Here is a 23119-nt window from a genome sequence, read left to right as displayed (position 1 = left end):
TGGGAGGATTTTCCAGTCTCTCAATAAGGAAAGACCCTTATCCAAAGAGTCCACAACAATCAGATCTTGTTTATTGACTGTAAGTTTAGTAAGGTAGCCCATCTGTACACTATGTTATGGTTGCGGAGTACTTGTGTGATAGTGTTCAAGTTTCTCCTCTTCTGCAACGTATGTTGAGATAAATCAGCATAAAATTGCAAGTGCTGATATTGGGATGGGATTTGCTCCCGCATGCGCATTTTTTGCATTAGTTGTTCCTTGCATTAAAAAAGAGCAGGCGGAGAAGGACATCTCTGGGGATTTTCTCCGGGAGGAATGACGGTTTAGGTAAGCGATGAATTCTGTCTATGGTAACTTCCATAACAGAAAGGTTAGGCAGGAGAGAGGTGAAGAGGTCAGTCGCGTAGGAACGCAGGTATGATGCTTGGACTGACTCGGAGATCCCCCTAATTTTGAGGTTATTCCTCCTAGATCTGTCTTCAAGGTCTGCTATTTTGTCTCTTATCCATGCCGAACCCTCCTCCCGTTCCTCATGGGCATCCACCACATCATTTATGGTGGACACAAACTCTCCCATTTTGCCCTCCATGTGTTACACCCTATTTTCCACTCCTTTTAATTCCCCACTAAATCTGTGCATACATCTCAGCATATCTGTTTGTAAAGTGCTCCTCAGAGAGACCAACATATCTTTAAGCACAGTGTCCAATACAGGCTGATTTGTAGTGGGATAGTTATTAATGGAGTCATGGAGCTCCCTGGTGTCATCATCTGAATCCACCACCGGGCTCAGTGCGGGGCTGCATCCAACGCCATCTAGCTTAAGCTTGGTCTTGGCTGGGCTCCCTGATGGTGAGGATGAGGGTGGGGAGTTTTGCTGGCAAAATGATCCATTATTGTCTGGGGATGTTGCACTGGGGAGCAGTCTGGGCAGGTTTTTGGCAGCCAGCTTGTGTGCATGGCCGGCACCATCTTGCCTACCTCCTTGCCACGGCTGGGTGAAGAAGTCCGTCAGCCTCTGTTGCTTGGATGCGCCTTTCCTCTTGCCCATCTCATGCCAGGTGTGTGCCCCCACTGGAACGCCAGGTGTGTGTTCCACAAACGGAGTCTGGGAAGCCGCTGTGAGCCGCTGTATCCTTGGGATAGCGGGAGCTCCAGAGTTATGCTTCCATACGGCTCCACTGCAGGCCATGCCCCCCGACCTCAAATTTTTTATATCAAACTTCTAAACATAATTATTTTTCACCCTATATCAAACTTCCAAGCATAAAAATATATATATTTTTCCCCAAAACATCAGTATCATAGTATACCCGAGAAAAGATAGACAGGGTAGTGAAACTTTTTGTAACTTTTTGTTTCTATTTATGATTCCTCTTATAAGAAAGGAGTAAAAGTTTAAGAATACATGGTGACCATAGCAATAGCATATAAAATTAAAACTAAAATAATTCATTAAAAACCACTAACGCAATCTTCCATCAGAATATATTACAACATACTGCGTAATGGAGGATGTACTACTCCAATCCAGTACCATTGTAATAGCCTTTCCATAGTTATTAACCACCTCAATACAGGACACCTAAACCCCCTTCCTTCCCAGACCAATTTTCAGCTTTCAGTGCTCTCTCACTTTGAATGACAATTACGCAGTCATGCTACACTGTAACCAAATGAATTTTTTATCATTTTGTTCACACAAATAGAGCTTTCTTTTGGTGGCCACATACAGAGGCCCAACATCCATGTAGCACCATCAGGCGTTCTAAAGGCATAAATTAACACATTTCAACACATGAAACACATTTCATTTCCTGAGTACCTATCACATTTTTGAAGGCCCTGGAGCACCAGGACAATGGAATTACCCACAAAGTGACCCCATTTTGGAAAGAAAACAACCCAATGTATATTCTGTGAGGCATAATGAGTCTTTTGAACATATAATTTCTTTCCACGAGTTTTTGGAAAACGTGGAAAGAAAATGAAAACCTATTTTTTTCTCACAAAGTTGCCAATTTAGAAGATCTTTCTAACACATAACATGTACATAGCCAAAATGACACCCCAAAATACATTCTGCTACGTGTCCTGAGTATGGCGATACCCCATGTGTCAGACTTTTCCACAGCCTAGCAACATACAGAGGCCCAACATCCATATAGCACCATCAGGCGTTCTAAAGGCATAAATTACACATTTCATTTCCTGAGTACCTATTACATTTTTGAAGGCCCTGGAGCACCAGGACAATGGAATTACCCACAAAGTGACCCCATTTTGGAAAGAAAACAACCTAATGTATATTCTGAGAGGCATAATGAGTCTTTTGAACATGTAATTTCTTTCCACAAGTTTTTGGAAAATGTGGAAAGAAAATAAAAATTTCTTTTTTTTTCATAAAGTTGTCAATTTAGAAGATCTTTCTAACACATAACATGTACATAGCCAAAATGACACCCCAAAATACATTCTGCTACTCGTCCTGAGTATGGCAATACCCCATGTGTCAGACTTTTCCACAGCCTGGCCGCATACAGAAGCCCAACATACAAGTACCACCTTCAGGCTTCTAACATATAGCATGTACACACCAAGAATTACACCCCAAAATACATTCTGCTGAGCAAAGGGTAAAAAAAGGCTCACCTGTGGTTTTAGCAGGCAGGGACACCGTTCCAGAGCAGTCAAAGCATTTTCTAGACAGCCAAAGGAAATGTCCAGGAATTGTCCAGGCAGCAGACAGATATGAAAAATTATGAACATGGTTCAGTACAGTCCAAGGTTTAGCAGGCAGTTCAGGCATAGGCATGTCCAGTTCAGGTGGCAGGCACAGGCATGGCCAGTTCAGGTGGCAGGCAAAGGCAGGGCCAGTTCAGATGGCAGCAGGCGGCACTTTGTACATTGGGCCTTGGTCAGGTAAGGCCCGAGGACAGGGGTAGAGGCTTCTTCCCACCCAAATCTCTACGAAGCCTCCGAGTCTCCAGACCCTAATCCGAGAAAACGAAAAACCTGGAGAAAAATGTTTTCTCCACTCAGAAAACTTTTTCTGGAGCCTATCACATGTGAGACCCCTGTGCTGTACAGTGGCAGGGCAAATGATCAGTTCAGGAGGCAGGCAAAAAGCATGGTCATTTAACAGGCCGAGGTCAATTCACGTTGAAGGCAGAAATATGTTTGGCAGAGGCATAGTCATTTAACAGTCCGGGTCATACACAGAAATGGCAGAAAGTGGAAACTGGAAAGAAATCATCTTCACTTTACTAATAGTGTAGTGAAGTATGATAGCTTCGATAGCAAGTTCCAATGCAGAGGCCTGGCTGGGAGGGACAGTCTGGACAGTTGTATCGGGTGTCGCGGCAAATTCCTCTACTTGTACACGCACGCCATTTTTTGGGGGGTTTGCGACCTGTTTGGGTAGGAGGGAGGATGTCGGGAAAGTGCCTTTCATAGAGTCTGGCTACTGCATCAGAGCGAATTAGTTGAGTGGGTTGGCCATGGGGATAGACAAGGGCTGTGATAACATCTTCTTGGAATCTTAGATAGGTCAGGGAACTTTGGGTGCTCTTAGAAAAAATAATATATGAATTGAACATGGCCAGTTGCATCAAATAAACGGTGACTTTCTTGTACCAAAACAGTGATCTCCTGGTGGCCAAGTAGGGCTACATCATCTGGTCATTAATATCCACCCCCCCCCCATGTATAAGTTATACTCGTGGATACATTTTGGCTTCTGGATGGGGCCTTTTCTTCTTTGCAGTTCCACCAAGGTGTCATTGTGTATTGTGGAAAGGATGTAGACATCTCTTTTTTTATCTCTCCACTTCACCGCTAGTACCTCATCAGTCCGCATACTGGCCATTTCACCCTGTTTTAATTTCTTGGTGACCAATATCTGTAGGAAGCCTTTGCGGTTGGTCCGTGCTGTCCCACAGGCCACAGTCTGCTTTAGGTATAGATGGCGGAAAAGTGGGAGACTTGTGTAGAAATTGTCTACATATAGGTGGTAACCTTTCCCAAGCAATGGTTGGATCAGCTGCCAGACAATTTTGACACTTGTTCCCATGTAGGTAGGGCATCCAGGGGGGTTTAGCTGTCGGTCTTTTCCCTCATAAATTATGAAGTCATATGTGTAACCTGTGGCCCTGTCACACGCCTTATAAAATTTTACCCCACGTCTGGCTCTTTTACTGGGCATGTATTGTTGTATTCCAAGTCGTCCAGTGAAGTGTAATAGGGATTCATCCACACAAATATTTTTATCAGGGGTAAACATCTGTTTGAAACTGGCGGAAAAAAAATTGATTAGGGGCTGAATTTTGAATAATTTATCGTAACTGGGATGATTTCGAGGGAGGCATTGGGCATTGTTATTGAAATGTAAAAATCTCATGATCATCTCATAACGGTTTCTGGGCATAATTGATGAATAAACCAGCATGTGGTGGATAGGTTGGGTAGATCAGTAGGAATGGACTTCATTTTTTTTTTGTTAGCCCCATGTTGAGGGTTAGGCCAAGGAAAATTTTAAATTCTTCCACGGTGAGGGGTTTCCAAAAAAAAGGACGGGCATAGGAAGAACTTGGATTGTTGGCTATATGTTGGCTGGCATATAGATTACATTGCTCCACAATGTCGGTTAGGAGATCATTGGTAAAAAATATCCCGGAGTGCTGCGCTGCTGGTGGATGCCTGCATATCATCCTGGAGTGGTGCGCTGCTGTTGGATGTCTGCACCTGCTCATTTCTCCCGTTTCTCCTTGTTAGGATTCTGTCTTCCACAGTTTCCATCTCGGAGCCACTGCTTTCCACTGGCTCATAATCGCTATCCGAGTCTGACGGAGAGAGTTCCCCGCTACTCTCGTCCGACATACTGTACGACCTTTTAGTCATGTTGACGGGCAGATGTCAGATGGCGGGCGGAAGATGTCAGATGGCGGGCGGGAGATGTCAGATGGTGGGGGTCAGAAGCGACTGATGGCGGGGGTCAGAAGCGACTGACGGCGGGCGTCAGATGCGCCTGGTGATGGCGGGCAGATGCGCCTGGTGATGGCGGGCAGATGCGCCTGGTGATGGCGGGCCGATGCCCCTGGTGATGGCAGTCAGATGCGCCTGGTGATGGCGGTCAGATGCGGCAGGTGATGGCGGTCAGATGCGCCTGGTGATGGCGGTCAGATGCGCCTGGTGATGGCGGTCAGATGCGGCTGGTGATGGCGGTCAGATGCGGCTGGTGATGGCGGTCAGATGCGCCTGGTGATGGCGGCAGATGCGCCTGGTGATGGCGGGCAGATGCACCTGGTGATGGCGGGCAGGTGCGCCTGGTGATGGCGGTCAGGTGCGCCTGGTGATGGCGGTCAGATGCGCCTGGTGATGGCGGGCAGATGCGCCTGGTGATGGCGGGCAGATGCGCCTGGTGATGGTGGGTCAAATGCGGCTGGTGATGGCGGTCAGATGCGGCTGGTGATGGCGGCAGATGCGCCTGGTGATGGCGGCAGATGCGTCTGGTGATGGCGGGCAGGTGCGCCTGGTGATGGCGGGCAGGTGCGCCTGGTGATGGCGGGTGGCTGATGTGTCAGATGGCAGGCTGATGTGCCCGCTGTTCTGTATGACAGGTGTTTTTGGGGACACTGTGTTTTTGGGGACACTGTGTTTTTGGGGACACTGTGTTTTGGGGGACACTAGCTGGGAGATCAGTGGGTAAACAGCAGACAAACAGCTATAAACTCACTGATCTTCCCGGCTGAAGCACAGATTTCTCTTCCTCTCCTCACTGACAGGTTCTGTGTGAGGAGAGGAAGAGATGAGAGCAGTTACAACTGCTCTCTATTTACATTACATGACGACTGTGATTGGACACAGTCGTCATGTGATCAGGAGGGCCAATCACATGGCCCTCCTGTTGTATTCTGCTCTCCAGTCTCCGGGGGTCTCAGGCAGATCGGGATCACGCCGCTGCGCGGGCACGTGGCGGCGCGATCATCGGTTATCTGCCACCCATCCCCTTTGTTTACGTTACGATGGCTGTGATTAGACACAGCCATCATGCGGATCAGGAGGGCAAATTACATTGCCCTCCTGCCGATCCGAGATGCGGCGTGTGCGGGGGACACGCACGCATCGGGATCGCGCCCGCGCGCATCGGGATCGCGCCCGCGCGATCCCGCTACTTTGACAGGACGTTCAGGAATGTCCTGTCAGGAGTAGAGAGCTCCTACCCGGCCGTTTATATGCAGTGGCCAGGTGGGAAGTGGTTAATATTGTTTTATAATTGTGTAGCGCCCGCCCCATTGAGGTGGGTGCTTAGTGTGTTCCTGTAGTTAGTGAATTTAGCCAGGGCCTTGCACTTTTTCCAGGCTTGGTTGTTTATTTTGGAGATAGGAGTGTTAGAATAGAGGAGGGTGTGGCCTCCTACACTCAAGGAAGCCCCCTCATCCTTCCAGTGGAAATGTTCTGGAAGGGAGGCAGGATTTGGGACCTGAGTGGCAGGCAGCTTATGTGGAGAGCTATGGACCAATCATTAAATTGTATTGGCAGGGGTAGGACTCGCATATAAGCTGGGGGTCACATGCTTCTGGGGAGGAGGAGAGAACCCAAGATGTAGAGAGTGCAGCAGAAGCGGCCTTGAAGGCCTGGGAGTTCAGAGACCACAGTGCTGGATAGCAGAAGTGGGCTTGAAGACCTGGGGGTTCAGAGACCCCAATGCTGGATAGCCTGAGCAGATGTCACTATGTAGACCAGAGGGGAAACCGGGCTTCCCAGTCGGGGACGTGCCACACCATACAGAGAAGGGAGTAGGAGTAAAGCAGACAGAGGAAACTGGGAATTGATCTTCTGTGGAAAACATAGACTGTCGATTGGGAGTGAGCAAAGGGAGCGTAACCCAGTAGTGCTTATCCGTAAACTTGCTATATGTCCAAGGACCTAGAGAGAGACACTTTCCAGAACTGACATGGACTGATTGCAAGAGTCAAGGAATTAGGCGGTGAAGGCCTGGAAGTCGGGACTTTGGAATCTGCACTCACGGTATTATTCAGAATGATGCTGGTCAGTTCACAAAAGGAGAGTACGCAGGATCAGAGTCAGGAACCAGAATCTATGGAGGTATATCATATCTTCTATCTACTTGTTCTAATAACACAAGTTCAAGAATAAAGCTTTACAGAATATAAAGACTGTCTGGTGTTTGTCAAACTTTGTATGGGAAGGAAGAACGGGGGGCTATTAACATAAAGGTAATGAACAACTTTGCAGCTCCCAAGGGAGTAGTGCGCTACAATTGTGTATGTATATTATGTATGTTTACTGGATAATATCTGAATTGTAACCAAGAGCTGGATTGCAGGTCGCTCTTCCAAATTTGACCACCAGGGGGCATTTTGAGGTGGGAATAACCAGGACTGCAACAACACATTCATTTGTTACACAAAGGGAGTAATCTAGCAACAATAGGAAGCTAACACTAAGGATGTATAGAGGAAATCTGTGGGAATCAGCTCTTCTCAATTCTAAACCCACCCCCATAAGTGTGAACCCTGCAGACCACTCGCTATATCTAAATGTGAGGTGCACTAATATGCACCACCTCTGGCGACGTCCTATGTCGAAACCCGTAAGAGGGAGCTTTGTACGCACTGACGTCAAGTTCCAGTCCGTGAAATGCACGCCGATCCGGAGCTTACTGCCTACAACCTGGATATGCCAGTTGTTACACTTGACTGTGTCAAGTTTTATTCATGAACCTTTCAAAATATTTTTAATAAAATGGACCATTCGGACTTACACTATGAGTGCCCATCTCTTTCATTCATGAGGATACCCTATAGGCAGCTGCAGAGGTGTTCATGGCAACTTATTCAATCAAGGTAGAGAGCCCCTGGAGGGGTTGAGGTGTCCGAATACCCCAGTGTCTATTGAGCCAAGGAAGACGTGACCATACCGGAAACTGCCTACACATTCCCTACACGCTGGGGTGCAGGGTTCTGGTGAGTGGGGAACTGAAGGGGAGCACGGATGTCACTTGTTCCATGGTACACTTGTGGCCAAATCTAGGCATGAATCATCCTGGTTAAAGCACAAAGGTCACTGGAAATTTTGACACTACATTCAATACCTTTAACATACATGTGTTTTTTTGCTTTCCTTGCTCTTTTCTATGTCCTGTTTTGCTGACCAATACAATTTGTAGCAAATGTTTATGTTTTATGTGTTTTGCATGCTCAATCCAAGTAATGCATTTTACACCCCCCCCCCCCCCCCCCCAAACAATTTCCATGCAATAGATTTCCCAGCTGCAGCTTAACTAGGCTGATTAGCATAGCAAAACAAAAAAAGTTGCTTGTGTAAAATACACTTTCCTGGTGCCTTCATGGTAGTATATGCATGGATTATGTATATTCTGCCATGGATAGGCAGCAGGAAAGAAAAATTACAGAGAGGTAAGTATTCAGTTTTTCATTTTAGCACAGTGGTTTTCATCCTCAAGTACCCCAGGACAGGACATGTTTTGGGAATTTATCTTAGCCAAAATAGATGTCCAAAATAACAAGCCATTGACTGTGATTTAAAGCACCTGTGCAAGATGAAGGAAAACCTGCAACATGGCCTGTTGGGGGAACTTGGGGACTGGGTTGAGAACCACTGATTTAGAGCACTGAGCTAAAATCCAGCTCAAGACAAATATATTCTAATTGTGGGAATTTGAGGGAAACTAAGTGAGTGTTAGAACCCCTGCTTGTCATTTTTAGGTTGGGCTTTGTGTCCCTTTTCTCAAAATTGGCTTGACTTCCTGTCACATAGTTGAACAGGAAGTGAGGGTAAAACCCTACCAATATTTTTCCTTGGGGACATACCGTTCAATCTAACTAGTGTGCCCATTAGGCAAATTTCACTCTAGCACTTTGTTGTGTACACCCCAAATTATTAGGTATTTTGGGGGTTATTAAAGGCAATCCACTCTGCAATACAAGTGTACTCACTGTAAATCTGAGGGGAAGCAAAAATGCAATTTTTTTAGTTTCCTTGCATGTCCCCCTCGGATCTCCAGCAACTGCACTTCCAAGGGCACTTGTAGTACAAAGTGGATTTGCCTTTAGTAAATAAACCCCAAAGCTCAAAATATCTTTTAAAGATTTAAATACTTTTAAAAGTTCCTTGGTGGGGGGAGCATGCATGGCAGACATGTTCTGAGTGAGCTCCGGGACCCGTCGGCTCTCTGTGACCTCCATGAAGCTACACCAGCCTGATATAGCATCGGATGTAAACCTGAACACCTTCTTCACTCTGTGGCACCGCACAGGAAAAGTCAGCCAGCAGCAAAACTATTACTGTGCACTGTTCAGGCCGTGATCAGGAATGGCTATGGCTTACTCATGTTGCTATAGATATGCTCATAAGGAGAGCAGACAGTTCCCATCTCCTGTGTCCCCTACCGGAGACCCTCATGTTTCCTTACCTGGCTCTTTGTCCCTGCCAAGACCTCCTGAGACACGGATGCTTCTCAGATTTTCAAATGTTGTTTTTTTCTTTTTTTTTTCTTTTTTTCTTTTTACTTATTTTGTGTTTAAACATTTCTATGTCCACACTCACGTATCAGATATCTAGGTTGACAATATCAATTTCTCTTAATTTGCTACCGAGGTTAGCATACTCTTACACGTATATATTAGTAAGTGTACTATGTTTAACAAGCTTATAACTTTTTTATTGCCCTTTATTCTGTACTCTCCACTATGTTTTATATGCCTAACTTAGCAACTGATCTTGATATGTCAACATGGTGTTGGGGATTCTGTCCTATTGTGAAGGGCCTGAACTCTATTCAAAAGTGTTGGATGGCCTTGAAAGAGTTTAGGTCCTCAGGTGCTCACTTCAAAATATTCTCCTGCCTCCTAGCTTGCCTCCAATTCCACGGGAAAGTCCAGAGTGGCAATTTTAATTAAACAATCCTGTCCCATTAGGGTCAAAACTACATATGTTGACCCCCATGGGAGGTTTTTGATCCTGGATTGTGACTACATGCCTTTCCCTTTTATCCTTGTTAATATATAGGCCCCCAACTATGGACAGATTAACTTCCTTAACAAAGTATTTGCGTCTCCACGATACCACTCCCAACCCTTCATGATTGTTGATGGGGATTTTCATTTGGTTATGTCCTCCGCCAGAGATAGACAAACTATTCTCCAAGATTCCCCCTCATGGAAGGTTATTTCCCAAGCAAATTCCTTTCGCAAATGTATTAGATTCCATCAACTGTTTGACTCATGGAGGATTAAACACCCTTCCACTAAGAAATTCACTTTTTATTCTATGGCCCATAAAATGTACTCCCCACTGGATAATTTTTTAATCTCAGCCCCACTTATCCCCTATATTGTTGACTTCAATATCTCTGCCATCACATGGTCTGACCATGCTCCTATCACATTGCATGTTGTACTGTCCCAAAGCCCTTCCAGGACTTGCCACTGGTGCCTTAACAACCACCTCCTACAATCACAGGTCACCCAAACTAAATTTGACTTTATAATTGAAGGCATTTTTCCAACTCAATGTAGGTTCAGTTCAGGATACTTCTACACTATACCATGGTGCTTGCATTGTGAAAGGTTCACACCTGAAAAAAGATAGGAACAGACTCTATCAGTCCTTGATGGCTGAATTAATAGCAGTGGAACGTCAGCTTCTGTGTAAACCCACAGTGTCAAAATTACATAAGGTCACTTCCCTCCATGAACAAATTAAATCCTTAAATCTAAGTAAGGCAGCTAAATCCGTTATATGGGCAAAACTAAAATGTTATGAATTTTCTAAGCCCCATAGGATGTTAGTCAATAAGCTTTGTCCATGTCCTTTCCATTCCTTTCCTGATTTTCTTCAACAGGCAGATGGAACTAGGACTCACTGCCTCCTTACAATGTCCAATATATTTGGAACCTTTTATCATAAGCTTTTCAATTGCCTAACCCCCAAAAATCACTTCACTCAAGAAAATTGTCTTCCTCTGGCCTAGGTAAATTAAATGCAGCCATAACTGAGGAGGAACTTTCAAACACAAATCAAATATCACCCATCCTATAAGTCTCCTGGCCCTGATGGGTTACCCTATTTCTACTATAAGACCTTCCTAGATATTCTATCCCCCCACATGTTATCTCACTATGGTACTTTATTTAAAGGAAAGGCCCCACACTCCCAGTTTTCCCACTCCTATATTTCTGTTATTCCCAAACCTGGCAAAGACCCCTCCATCCCAGATAACTATAGGCCCATAGCCTTACTAAATTTGGACTATAAAATATTCACCAAACTTCTTGCGTTCAGACTTTCCCAATTCATTCCTAAATTAATTAAAAGTGGATTTTTTCCTGTTTAGACATGCGGGGAATAACACACGCCTCACCATAGACTTAATAGACCTCCTGAAATGGTCCTCACGTCCAGCTATTGTCCTAAGCCTGGATGCCCAAAAGGCATTTGACAGGTTAAGTTGGCTGTATATGTTCTCCACCTTGTCGAAGTTTGGCTTTCGAGGCCCATTCTTCAAAGCTTTAGAAGCTTTGCACTCCCAAGTTACAGCCCAAGTCCAGATGCCCTCCTTCCTCTCACCTCGCTTCCCCATGACCAATGGCACACGACAGGGATGTCCTCTTTCCCCATTGCTGGAGGCCATTCATCTACATTCAGACATTCATGGGGTGGTGATACGACAGAGGGAGAACAAATTATCTCTGTTCGCAAAAGATATATTGCTGACCCTCACTAACCCGTTAATTTCCCACCCCTCTTTACATTATCTACTCTTCTACTTCGGCGCCATATCAGGGTATAAGGTGAACACAAAAAAAAAACTGAGGCTCTACCTATACATATTCCATCAGCTCTTCTAACCCAGCTTACACAATCATATCCTTATAGATGGTGCCTCGGTTCCTTCAAATATCTGGGAATACAACTGCCCCCCACTTATTCTTCCCTTTACTTGGCGAACTAACCCCCACTTCATCCTAGACATCACTAGATCCCTCCAACAATGGACCAAATATCCTCTTTCTCTTCTAGGTAGAATTAACGTTCTGAAAATGTCCATTTTCCCTTGGCTACTCTACTTTTTCAAAACCTTACCATTAGCCATACCTCTACCCCAACTTAAAGACATCCAAAGGGTTTTTTATAGATTCACCTGGAATGGAAAAGCCCATTGTATAGCGAGCTTGGTGGTCTTTTCTTTGAGATTGAGGGGTGATTTTGGTGCAATCGCCTCCTGGTCCAGCATGCAGGCCCTTAACCACTGGTCGGACATTGAGAAGGGGGCTCTATACCTGGTTCACCCAAATTCCCTAGTATGGTCCCACCTTCCATGCATAAACCCTGTTCTTAGAAATAAATGCACTGCCCCAATGAACTTCACTCTAAATATGTGGCACATCGGTCACCAGAAATTATCACTCTCCTCGCCCCCCCCCCCCCCCCCCATTAACATATTATTCAACCCTTCTATCCCAGATAGCTTATGCTTAGGTCACATACTACCTTATTACCTTGGATACAGGCATCCCTGTTACAATTACATAACCTAGTACACCCAGCTATGCACATGCTACACACTTTCGACACACTCAAGGGGAAGTTTGACATTCCTACACATATGTTCTACTTCTACCAGTAAATTAGACATTTCTTCCAATCCCTGTCCCCATCCCTGACCCTGGATAAACCTACCCCATTTGAATATCTTTATGCTCTAGGCCCACACCAACTACATCTGGTGTCATCTACATATTGCATCCTTCATAAGTGTTACCCCCTTTCTGAAGTCACCCACCTATATGTCATGGTTTTGCAATAGTTTGCTTACCTGTTTCCATGTGTTCATCTCTAGAGACCAGCCGACCCTCACCTGACTGCTTTTGTAATCACCCTAGCTCCTATCAGAGAGCTCTATATTAACCTGTGCACTGCAGGCCAACCCTGCTGATCAACCATTATGTATTCCTTTGTGTGTTAGCTTCCTGTTACCTGCTGTGTGCTCTGCTGTTGTTCCGTTACTGACTTTGGCGTGTCCTTGACTATCCCTGTTTGCCTGTGATCCTGACCTTTTGGTGTGTCCATGACTATTCCTGTCTGCTGGTGGCCCCGACCTTGGCTTTGTCCCTCACCATCCCTATCCTTCTGTTGCCTACTGTGGGTGTGAGCTGGGGGACCCTGGGGGTCGCGACCTGGAGCCAGTTGCAGCCAAGTCCATCCTCACCACTAGAGGCGCTGGTGAACACCTGCTGGCTCTTAGACTCCGCAACCCAGGGAATCTTACACTCTAACCCCGGGGGGATCTGTCTCCCGTCTGCAGCAGTCAGCTGTAGGGTCAACAACCTTGCGGTGCACTCCTGATTCCTACGGTGTGCATCTGTCACCTCGCCTCGAGGTGACCTGACAGTTTGATCAGCCATGGACCCGGCTGACGTGCTGCTTCCTGCAGTCGATCCGTTGCAGGGCTTAGTTAGCAGACTTGAGACCCAAGAATCACATCAGACCCAGATAATGTGATTCCTTCAGGATTTGACATCCCGTTTTGAACAGGTTCAGGCCTCATTAGGACCCCCAGTTCAACAACCTCAACCGATATCTGCTGCTGCACCTATCGCATCAGTCACAGCCACACATTCATTACAACTACCAGCTCCGGTCCGTTTCTCTGGGGACTCCAAGGCTTGCAGGGGGTTCCTTAGCCAGTGCAGCCCCAAAACTTCCTGTCCGATTGGGCAAAAGTTGCATATATCATATCCCTCCTGTCCGGCGAGGCGTTAGCTTGGGCTGCCCCTCTGTGGGAACTGAATGATCCAGTGGTTTCTAGCCTGTCTGATTTCTTGAAACTTTTTTGGAATATTTTTGAGGAACCGAGTCGTGTCTCCTCAGTGGCTAGCGCTCTTTTACGTCTCCGTCAAGAGTCCGCATCTGTGGGACAGTATGCTCTTCAGTTCCGTATCCTCACAGCTGAATTGAGCTGGAATAATGAGGCCCTAGTTGCAACCTTTTTACATGGCTTCTCTGATAGAGTGAAGGATGAATTAGCAGGAAGATCCCTTCCTGCTGATCTGGACAGTATCATCACCTTGTGTAACCAGATCGATATTCGCTTTCAGGAAAAAAGACCCCAGCACTCCCTGTTCTTTTGGCAGCCTGAGCCCCCAGTCCCTTCTCTTCGATCCGAGGAGCACCCCCTGCCTACTGAGGAACCTATGCAGTTGGGCTGGACTAAATGATCTCCCGAAGAACACGCTAGGTGCAAAACTCTGGGCCTATGCCTCTATGCCTATGCCTCTATTGTGGGGCCAAAGGTCATTTTCGTGACGCTTGTTCTCTTCATCCGGAAAGACACTCAGGGCTAATACATCTGGAAGGTGGAGTATTAGACCCTGAAATATCACCTTCACCTTCTCGTCTTCTCCTTTCTGTGTTGCTTCATGTCGGTGCTTCCTCTTGTTCGGTCTCAGCACATCTGGATTCTGGAGCCGCTGCCAATTTCATGGATTGGGAAACTGCACCCTCCATGAGACTTACCCTTTTGCCCCTTACAACGCCATTGGTGGTCTTGGCGATTGATGACACTGTTCTCCCAGGGGGCCCTATCCCCTTCCAGACTCTTCTTGTTAAGATGTCAGTAGGGACACTCCACCAGGAGTGGATATCCTTCCTTGTCTTACCTAAGGCTTCATCTCCTATCATATTAGGTCTTCCTTGGTTACGGCTCCATTCTCCACACATTGACTGTTCTGCTGGACAGATCCTGGCTTGGGGTTCCTCCTGTTCCTCTTCCTGCATACTCAAGGGTACCCCAAAAGAGAAACTTCCTGGTACCACCATCCCAGTATCTTCTGCTATTCCCGCTGTATATAGTGATCTCTGGGATGCGTCCTGCAATAGTTGGTCTGATGCACTCTCTAGGTCATGTGGTACTCTGGATGAGGGGCCCACCTATGAACCTGAGTCGATCATTCACTCCAGTTTGCATAACCATTTACCTTTGCCTGTCCCTAATCTCCCTTGGACGCACAGCCAGGCTAACTTGTCTGCAAGTTCCACAGTTGCTATGCCCTGTGATGCAATTGAGATGGTCGCTACACCTGACATGTCACCTTCTAACCAACCTGACCTCAGGGATCCTCTGACCTCTGCCCAGTCTGGTGGTCCTGTTCTGGATGCCCAGCTCATCTTTAAGGGTCTGGGAGACCCTGCTCAGGCTCCTGATCTTCTCATGCCTTTACCCATTCCTAAAAAGCCTTTAGTCCTCAAGTCCTCTCGTCCTCTCCCTACCACGGTTCCAGTCTCTGAGGATAATCTAAAATACGAGGTTAGTCAAGTTTTGGATTCCCGGCTCTGTAAAGGCATTCTTCAGTACCTTGTACATTGGAAAGGGTTTGGCCCTGAAGAGAGGTCTTGGATCACTGCATCTGATGTCTTTGCTCCTAGTCTGTTGAGGAGGTTCCATCTGGAGTTTCCCTTTAAGTCTGGACCCAGGCGGGGGAGGGGGAGGCCTCGTAAGAGGGAGGGTACTGTCATGGTTTTGCAATAGTTTGCTTACCTGTTTCCATGTGTTCATCTCTAGAGACCAGCCGACCCTCACCTGACTGCTTTTGTAATCCATCCTCTGGCATGACTCCACCCTAGCTCCTATCAGAGAGCTCTATATTAACCTGTGCACTACAGGCCAACCCTGCTGATCAATCATTGTGTATTCCTTTGTGTGTTAGCTTCCTGTTACCTGCCGTGTGCTCTGCTGTTGTTCCGTTACCGACTTCCGTTACCGTAGGGTCCACAACCTTGCGGTGCACTCCTGATCCCTACAGTGTGCATCTGTCACCTCGCCTCGAGGTGACCTGACACTATACATGTGTAGATGGTCACAACTGCTATGTAGACCTATAAACCCTCAGATGTGGGATAGGATAGGAAATTCTCATGCACTGGTACAACACTCCTGAAGTCATCCATAAATCTGATCCCTCAAGCTCAGTGATGTGTTGATGATGTGGGCTTGATATAGGCTCATTGTTCCATATTTTTTGGCAATGCCCATTGATAAAACCCTTTTGGCATGAGGTGATGATATTACTTCAGAAATTGGTGGATATGTCCCTTCTGCTTGACCCAGTACATTACTTATTAGGTCTTCCCTTTACCGGCATTGCTAAACATGTTAAACGACTGATTTCCTACATCCTTTTACCTGACAAGAGAATTATCCCACTGTGCTCTTTATCCAATATGCCTCCTCCATGGTTCAGATTTCTCCAAGTCATAGCTGACATTCTAAGAATGAAATACCTAACAGCCACTGTACATGACAATATCTCATAATTTAATAAAATATGGGAACCATGGGATCAATCAGAATTTGGGTCAACCCTCCCAGACTCTATATCTTAAGGCATGCATTTGGTTATCCCTTGAGCCTTTTTATATGTTTCGCCCTTCTTGGCCCTTGCCACCTGTTGTCCCATAAGTGCTCCCTGACACTAGCGTGTTCATTACATAGGCAATTTGTATATATGACCTCTGTAGTATATCATGATTTATTTATATATGCTGCATATACCCATGTATAACCTACAGTTATCTTTTATTTTCTGTCTCTTTGGACATCTCATTTGTATACTATGTCTTCTGTTACATATGCCATTTTATGAGTGTTGTGTAATTTTTTTCCTTTTTTGGAAAAACTAAATAAGAAATACAATTATAAAAAAAAGGTCCTTGGTGTGGGCTTTTTTTGACACATGTGCAGCAGATCGCACCGTTGCTGTTTGCAACCTATGTTTAAAGTGGATCAAGCATGGCCAGAACAGCAGCAGCTGCTTGGGCACCACATGCTTGACCAGACATATGATGACCTGCCATGCAGTCCATTGGCAACAGCACTTGAAAGACCTGCATCAAAGAAAAAGGCGGACTTCTCCTTGCTCCTTATCTGGGTTCTCCAACCCCACTATACCTCCAGTCCTCTCAAAAACCTGCACTGAGAGGAGTGAAGGTATAGCAATAGGTGTCCCACGTACTTGCAGCTAATCTGCTAGCAGTACACCCCCATCTGATTTTAGCAGGCAAATTTCCCTACTCTAGTTGCTGAAGTGTAAAATGAAATTTGGTCCCAGCCATCCACATGCTCAGCATCTAAATGTAAGCTTGTCCAAATTGCTGGTAGTTCAACTGCTGCCTTTTCAGTTGGTAGACACTTCCCCCTTTCGTGAATTTGTGGAATGTGTTGTACCTCAGTGGCAAGTTCCAAAATGGCATGTCTTTTCACGGAAGGCCACTCCAGCTCTCTACCGACATGTGGAAGGCAATTTTTTGTCCTTGTTGGACAGGGCGGTCAGCAGTAAGGTGCATATTACCGCTGACTTATGGTCCATCAGGCATGGATAAGGAAGTTATCTTTCCTTCACAGCACACTGGGTAACTCTGCTGGCAGCTGGGAAGGATGCAGGACAGGGATTATCCAGATAACATTCCTGTGGGTCCTCCAAACACACAGGAAGAAGAAGAGGAGGAGGAGGATTGTGTCAGCATGGACGTGCATGATAACACTCAGCAGCAGTCTTCAAGGGATGTTTTTCAGTCTCTGGAAACCTAAGGAGTTGTACGTGGCTGAAAGGAGGTTGTTACTGATCATGTGATCCTTAGTGACCCAAAGGACTGAGAATGGAATGCCTCTGCAAACTTACGCTGCATGGCCTCCCTGATTCTGCAAAGCCTGCAAAAGGACCCCTAGGATTTTTGGTATCAAGAAGAGGGATCATTACTGGCTGGCAGCCCTTCTTGATCCACGTTACATGGGTAAGGTTGCAGAACTCCTCCTTCCTTTGCAGAGGAAGCAGAGGATAAAAAATCTTCAGGAGGCTTTGAAGAAAGGTTTGTGCAATGCATTTCCTGGTGCTGAACAACGTGTTCCTGAGGCTTCGTTCACTCAGAGGAAAAGCGGTGGAGAAGGTGGCTGGATAACCGATGCCTTTAAACTATTTTTTCAGTTCTCAGCACCGAAATCTGATCACTTCAAGTAACCATTGCCAGCGCCTGCATTACATAGTGCAGGATAGGGATGAGCTTCGAGTTCGAGTTGAGCTCATGTTCGACTCGAACATTGCCTGTTCACCTGTTCAGCGAACAGTGAACAATTTGGGCTGTTCGCAGCAAATTTGAAAAGCCGGAACACCCTATACAAGTCTATGGGAGAAATCTAAAGTGCTAATTTTAAAGGGTAATATGCAGGTTACTGTCCTAAAAAGTGTTTGGGGACCCGGGTCCTGCCCCAGGGGACATGGATCAATGCAAAAAAAAGTTTTAAAAACAGCCGTTTTTTCAGGAGCAGTGATTTTAATAATGATTAAAGTGAAACAATAAAAGTGTAATATTCCTTTAAATTTCGTAGCCGGGGGGTATCTATAGTATGCCTGTGAAGGGGCGCATGTTTCTGGTGCTTAGAACTGTCCCTGCACAAAGTGTCATTTGTGCAGGAAAAAAAGTCTTTTAAAATCACTTGCGGGTAAATTGTCGGCTCCCCGTAATACAGAGAACACTCAATGAGTGTTCTCTATATTAGCCGACAATTCATTCACTCATTGATAAAAAAAAAAAAAAAAAAAAGCGTGGGGGTTCCCCTAAATTCAATTACCAGGCCCTTCAGGTCTGACATGGATATTAAGGGGAACCCCGTGTCAAATGAAAAAAAAAATTGACGTGGGGTCCCCCTAAATATCCATACCAGACCCTTCAAGTCTGATATGGATATTAAAGGGAACCCCGCATCAAATGTAAAAAAAAATTGACGTGGGGGTCCCCCTAAAAATCCATACCAGACCCTTTATCCGAGCACGCAACCTGGCAGGCAGCAGAAAAAGAGGGGGGACGAGAGAGCGGCCCCCCTCCCTCCTGAACCGTACCAGGCCACATACCCTCAACATTGGGAGGATGCTTTGGGGGTCTGTGACCCCTCAAAGCAGCTTGTCCCCATGTTGATGAGGACAAGGGCCTCATCCTCACAACCCTGGCCGGTGGTTGTGAGGGTCTGCGGGCGGGGGGCTTATCAGAATCTGGAAGCCCCCTTTAACAAGGGGACCCCCAGATCCCGGCCCCCCCTGTTTGAAATGGTAAGGGGGTACAAAAGTACCCCTACCATTTCACAAAGAAAGTGTCAAAAAGGTTAAATAAGACAAACACACTTTTGAAAAATTCCTTTATTAAAAATAAAAAAAATAAAAAAAAGATTCCAGCGGTGCTAATCCACTCTTGCTATCCAGCGACGGATGTCCGAGGTCCAGCGATGGATGATCATATCCAGCGACGGGGGATCTCTCAGTCCAGCGCTGTCCATACATCCTTCTTCTGTCTCCACTGCGGAGACTGCGGAGATCCCAGCGCTGACGTTTCTTATATTAGGAGGGCGGGGCCACCCGTCACCTGACCCCGCCCCTCTGACGCTTGAGAGGGAAGCCAGGGGTTTCCCAGTGACGTGTGGGTGACCCCGCCCCCTCTGATGTAACGCAGGTTTCCGTTACATCAGAGGGGGCGGGGTCACCCACACGTCACTGGGGAACCCCTGGCTCCCTTCACCAGCGTCAGAGGGGGCGGGGTCAGGTGACGAGTGGCCCCGCCCTCCTAATATAAGAAACGTCAGCGCTGGGATCTCCCCAGTGTCTCCGCAATGGAGACAGAAGAAGGATGTATGGACAGCGCTGGACTGAGAGATCCCCCGTCGCTGGATATGATCATCCATCGCTGGACCCCGGAGATTCATCGCTGGATAGCAAGAGTGGATTAGCACCGCTGGAATCTTTTTTTTATTTTTTTTATTTTTAATAAAGGAATTTTTCAAAAGTGTGTTTGTCTTATTTAACCATTTTGACACTTTCTTTGTGAAATGGTAGGGGTACTTTTGTACCCCCTTACCATTTCAAACAGGGGGGGGCTGGGATCTGGGGGTCCCCTTGTTAAAGGGGGCTTCCAGATTCTGATAAGCCCCCCGCCCGCAGACCCTCACAACCACCGGCCAGGGTTGTGAGGATGAGGCCCTTGTCCTCATCAACATGGGGACAAGGTTCTTTGAGGGGGTCACAGACCCCCAAAGCATCCTCCCAATGTTGAGGGTATGTGGCCTGGTACGGTTCAGGAGGGAGGGGGGGCCGCTCTCTCGTCCCCCCCTCTTTTCCTGCGGCCTGCCAGGTTGCGTGCTCGGATAAAGGGTCTGGTATGGATTTTTAGGGGGACCCCCACGTCAATTTTTTTTTACATTTGATGCGGGGTTCCCCTTAATATCCATATCAGACCTGAAGGGTCTGGTATGGATATTTAGGGGGATCCACGTCAATTTTTTTTTTTTATTTGACACGGGGTTCCCCTTAATATCCATGTCAGACCTGAAGGGCCTGGTAATTGAATTTAGGGGAACCCCCACGCTTTTTTTTTTTTTTTTTTTTAATGAATGAATTGTCGGCTAATACAGAGAACACTCATTGAGTGTTCTCTGTATTACGGGGAGCCGACAATTTAGCCGCAAGTGATTTTACAAGACTTTTTTTCCTGCACAAATGACACTTTGTGCAGGGACAGTTCTAAGCACCAGAAACATGCGCCCTTTAGAGGCATACTATAGATACCCCCCAGCTACGAAATTTAAAGGAATATTACACTTTTATTGTTTCACTTTAATCATTATTAAAATCACTGCTCCTGAAAAAACGGCCGTTTTTAAAACTTTTTTTTGCATTGATCCATGTCCCCTGGGGCAGGACCCAGGTCCCCAAATACTTTTTAGGACAGTAACTTGCATATTACCCTTTAAAATTAGCACTTTAGATTGTGAATGTTCAAGTCCCATAGACTTTAATAGGGTTCTAAAGTTCACACAAAGTTTAGGTCTGTTCGCAGGTTCTGGTGCGAACCGAACAGGGGGGTGTTCGGCTCATCCCTAGTGCAGGAATATCTAGGGGCAAGAGCAAACTTGGAGACCTTTCCAACTGAGCATCCACTGGGTTACTGGATCTTGAGGATGAACCACTGGCCAGAACTGGCTCAATATACAACTGAGCTACTGACCTATCCTGCATCCAGTGTTCTTTCTGAACGCACATTCAGTGTCAGTGTTCAGTATCTCTCTCTCTCTCTCTCTCTCTCTCTCTCTCTATATATATAGTGGAAAATGAGGGTGTGACAGAACAGTAATAGGTGGCACTTATGGGCACTGACAGGAAGCACTGATGGGAATTGACAGGTGGCTGTGGTGGGCACTGACAGGTGGCAATGATTGGCACTGATAGGCAGTACTGCTTGGCACTGACAGGTGGGACTGATGGGCAGCACTGATGATGAGGTACTGATGAGGTTTTGACAGATGTTACTGTAGGGCACTGATTGGCAATGTGATAGGCACTGACTGGCACTGTGGTGGGGACTGATTGATTGCCGATCTGCTCTTCCTGTCAGTGCAAACTGATGAATGCCATTCACCGGCACTTCCTGGTTCACGTGATGACCAGCTGTGATTGGTCACAGCTGATCACGTGGTAAGAAGCCTCTGTCAGAGGCTTCTTACTATGATCAAAGATGCAGCGTGTCTCTCCCCCACCTAGCATCTAATCCTGCTGGACTAATAAAAGACTGTAAAAGGGGGACTCAACTCTTTTGGGAGCACCTTCATGTGGTTGCCTCCACCTTTCCCCCTTGTTATTTAGGGCATTCACATTGAATTTAAATAAAAATAAAGTGCAGCGCTGTATGAAAATAAATGTGTGAAAGTGCCAACAGATGGAGTGTCAGTGCAACACAATTAAAGTGATTGTAAGGGTTCATTTTTCTTTTTATTTAAAATAGCAAACATATCAAACATATCATACTTACCTCCACTGTGCAGCTCTTTTTGTACAGAGTGGCCCCAAACCTGCTCTTCTGGGGTCCCCGGGCAGCTCTCGCAGCTCCTGCCCTCATCAGATAACCCCCTAGGGGAAGCGCTTCTCCGAGGGAGTTACCTTACGGGCACGCTCCCAAGTCCAGCATTCAGCATCTATGAGAACCAGCATCAGTACAGGTCCTGCTGGGATGGTTTGATTCTATCCGCTGAGAACTCTGGAAGGAAATGCTAGCCTTTGAGCAGCAACACAAGGGAAAAGTTCTCCCCTCCATCCAGGAAAGGTACTGGTCGCAGTATGGATTGCGAGTGCTGTTTTTGGGAGAAAAAAGACACAAGGAGCAGACAGCTGAATTAAGCAGTTGGTCTGGGCAAAGATGCAGCTGGATGAGAGCTACAGAGCCCTCCGGTTGCATGTACCCCAAGCATACCCTTCGATAGTTGAAGACAGCCCAATGGAAGACTTTGGCTATGGCATCCTGGGACTGTTGTATGTAAAGCTGACAGGGGACCCTAACTTTGGGAGTGATTTGGAGTGGCAGTTGGGCGAAATCATGGATTTCAGAGAAGGGCTACTGAACGTCTCAGAAGTGCACTGGGCACTGTAAGATATAGATTTTCTAGCTGTTCAGGAATTGGAGCTGGAGATTGCCTACAGTTGGCTGCTAGGCTCTGCTCAGAGCCAGGGCTGGGCTCCCTTTGCCTGGAACTATCAGGAAATACCAGTTGACAACTCTGAAATCCTGGCTGAAGAGTCGGCAATGTGGCAGAGTAACAGTGTGCTTTGCCAACCTGCACCCGCAGCTGTGAACGCGGAGGTCTTATGGCAGATGCAGCAAGTGCTGGCTGACCAAGATGATCCTGTTTCTGCATGGGATGATCTTGGATGGAGGAATGTGGCTGTCCTGCAGCATGTCAGAGAATTGGCAGTGGAAAATCTTTAGATTGTCATCCCCAAAGCTGAAGTACTGACAACAGGGCAGAGCTCTGCTAACCTCTGCCCAGCACCGATAGCATCTTCTGGGTTCCACCGACAGGAGATGGTGAGCTCTATCTCCAGACACCAATTGCAGAGACAGGGGATTTGATAGAATTTTCTTCTGAGGAAGAACAATCTGATTAGCCTCCAGCAGAAGAACTGGTCTCAGGACATAACTTCACTGTGCTCTGCCCAGCACCAACTATCTGTGACCCTATCAAACGTGAAATGACAAACAAAAG

The sequence above is a fragment of the Lithobates pipiens genome, unplaced genomic scaffold (assembly GCF_037356315.1).
Source record: "Lithobates pipiens isolate NorthernLeopardFrog02 unplaced genomic scaffold, aLitPip1_a1.2 Scaffold_8, whole genome shotgun sequence".
NCBI classification, from domain to species: domain Eukaryota; kingdom Metazoa; phylum Chordata; class Amphibia; order Anura; family Ranidae; genus Lithobates; species Lithobates pipiens.
This window is presented reverse-complemented; position numbering follows the sequence as displayed.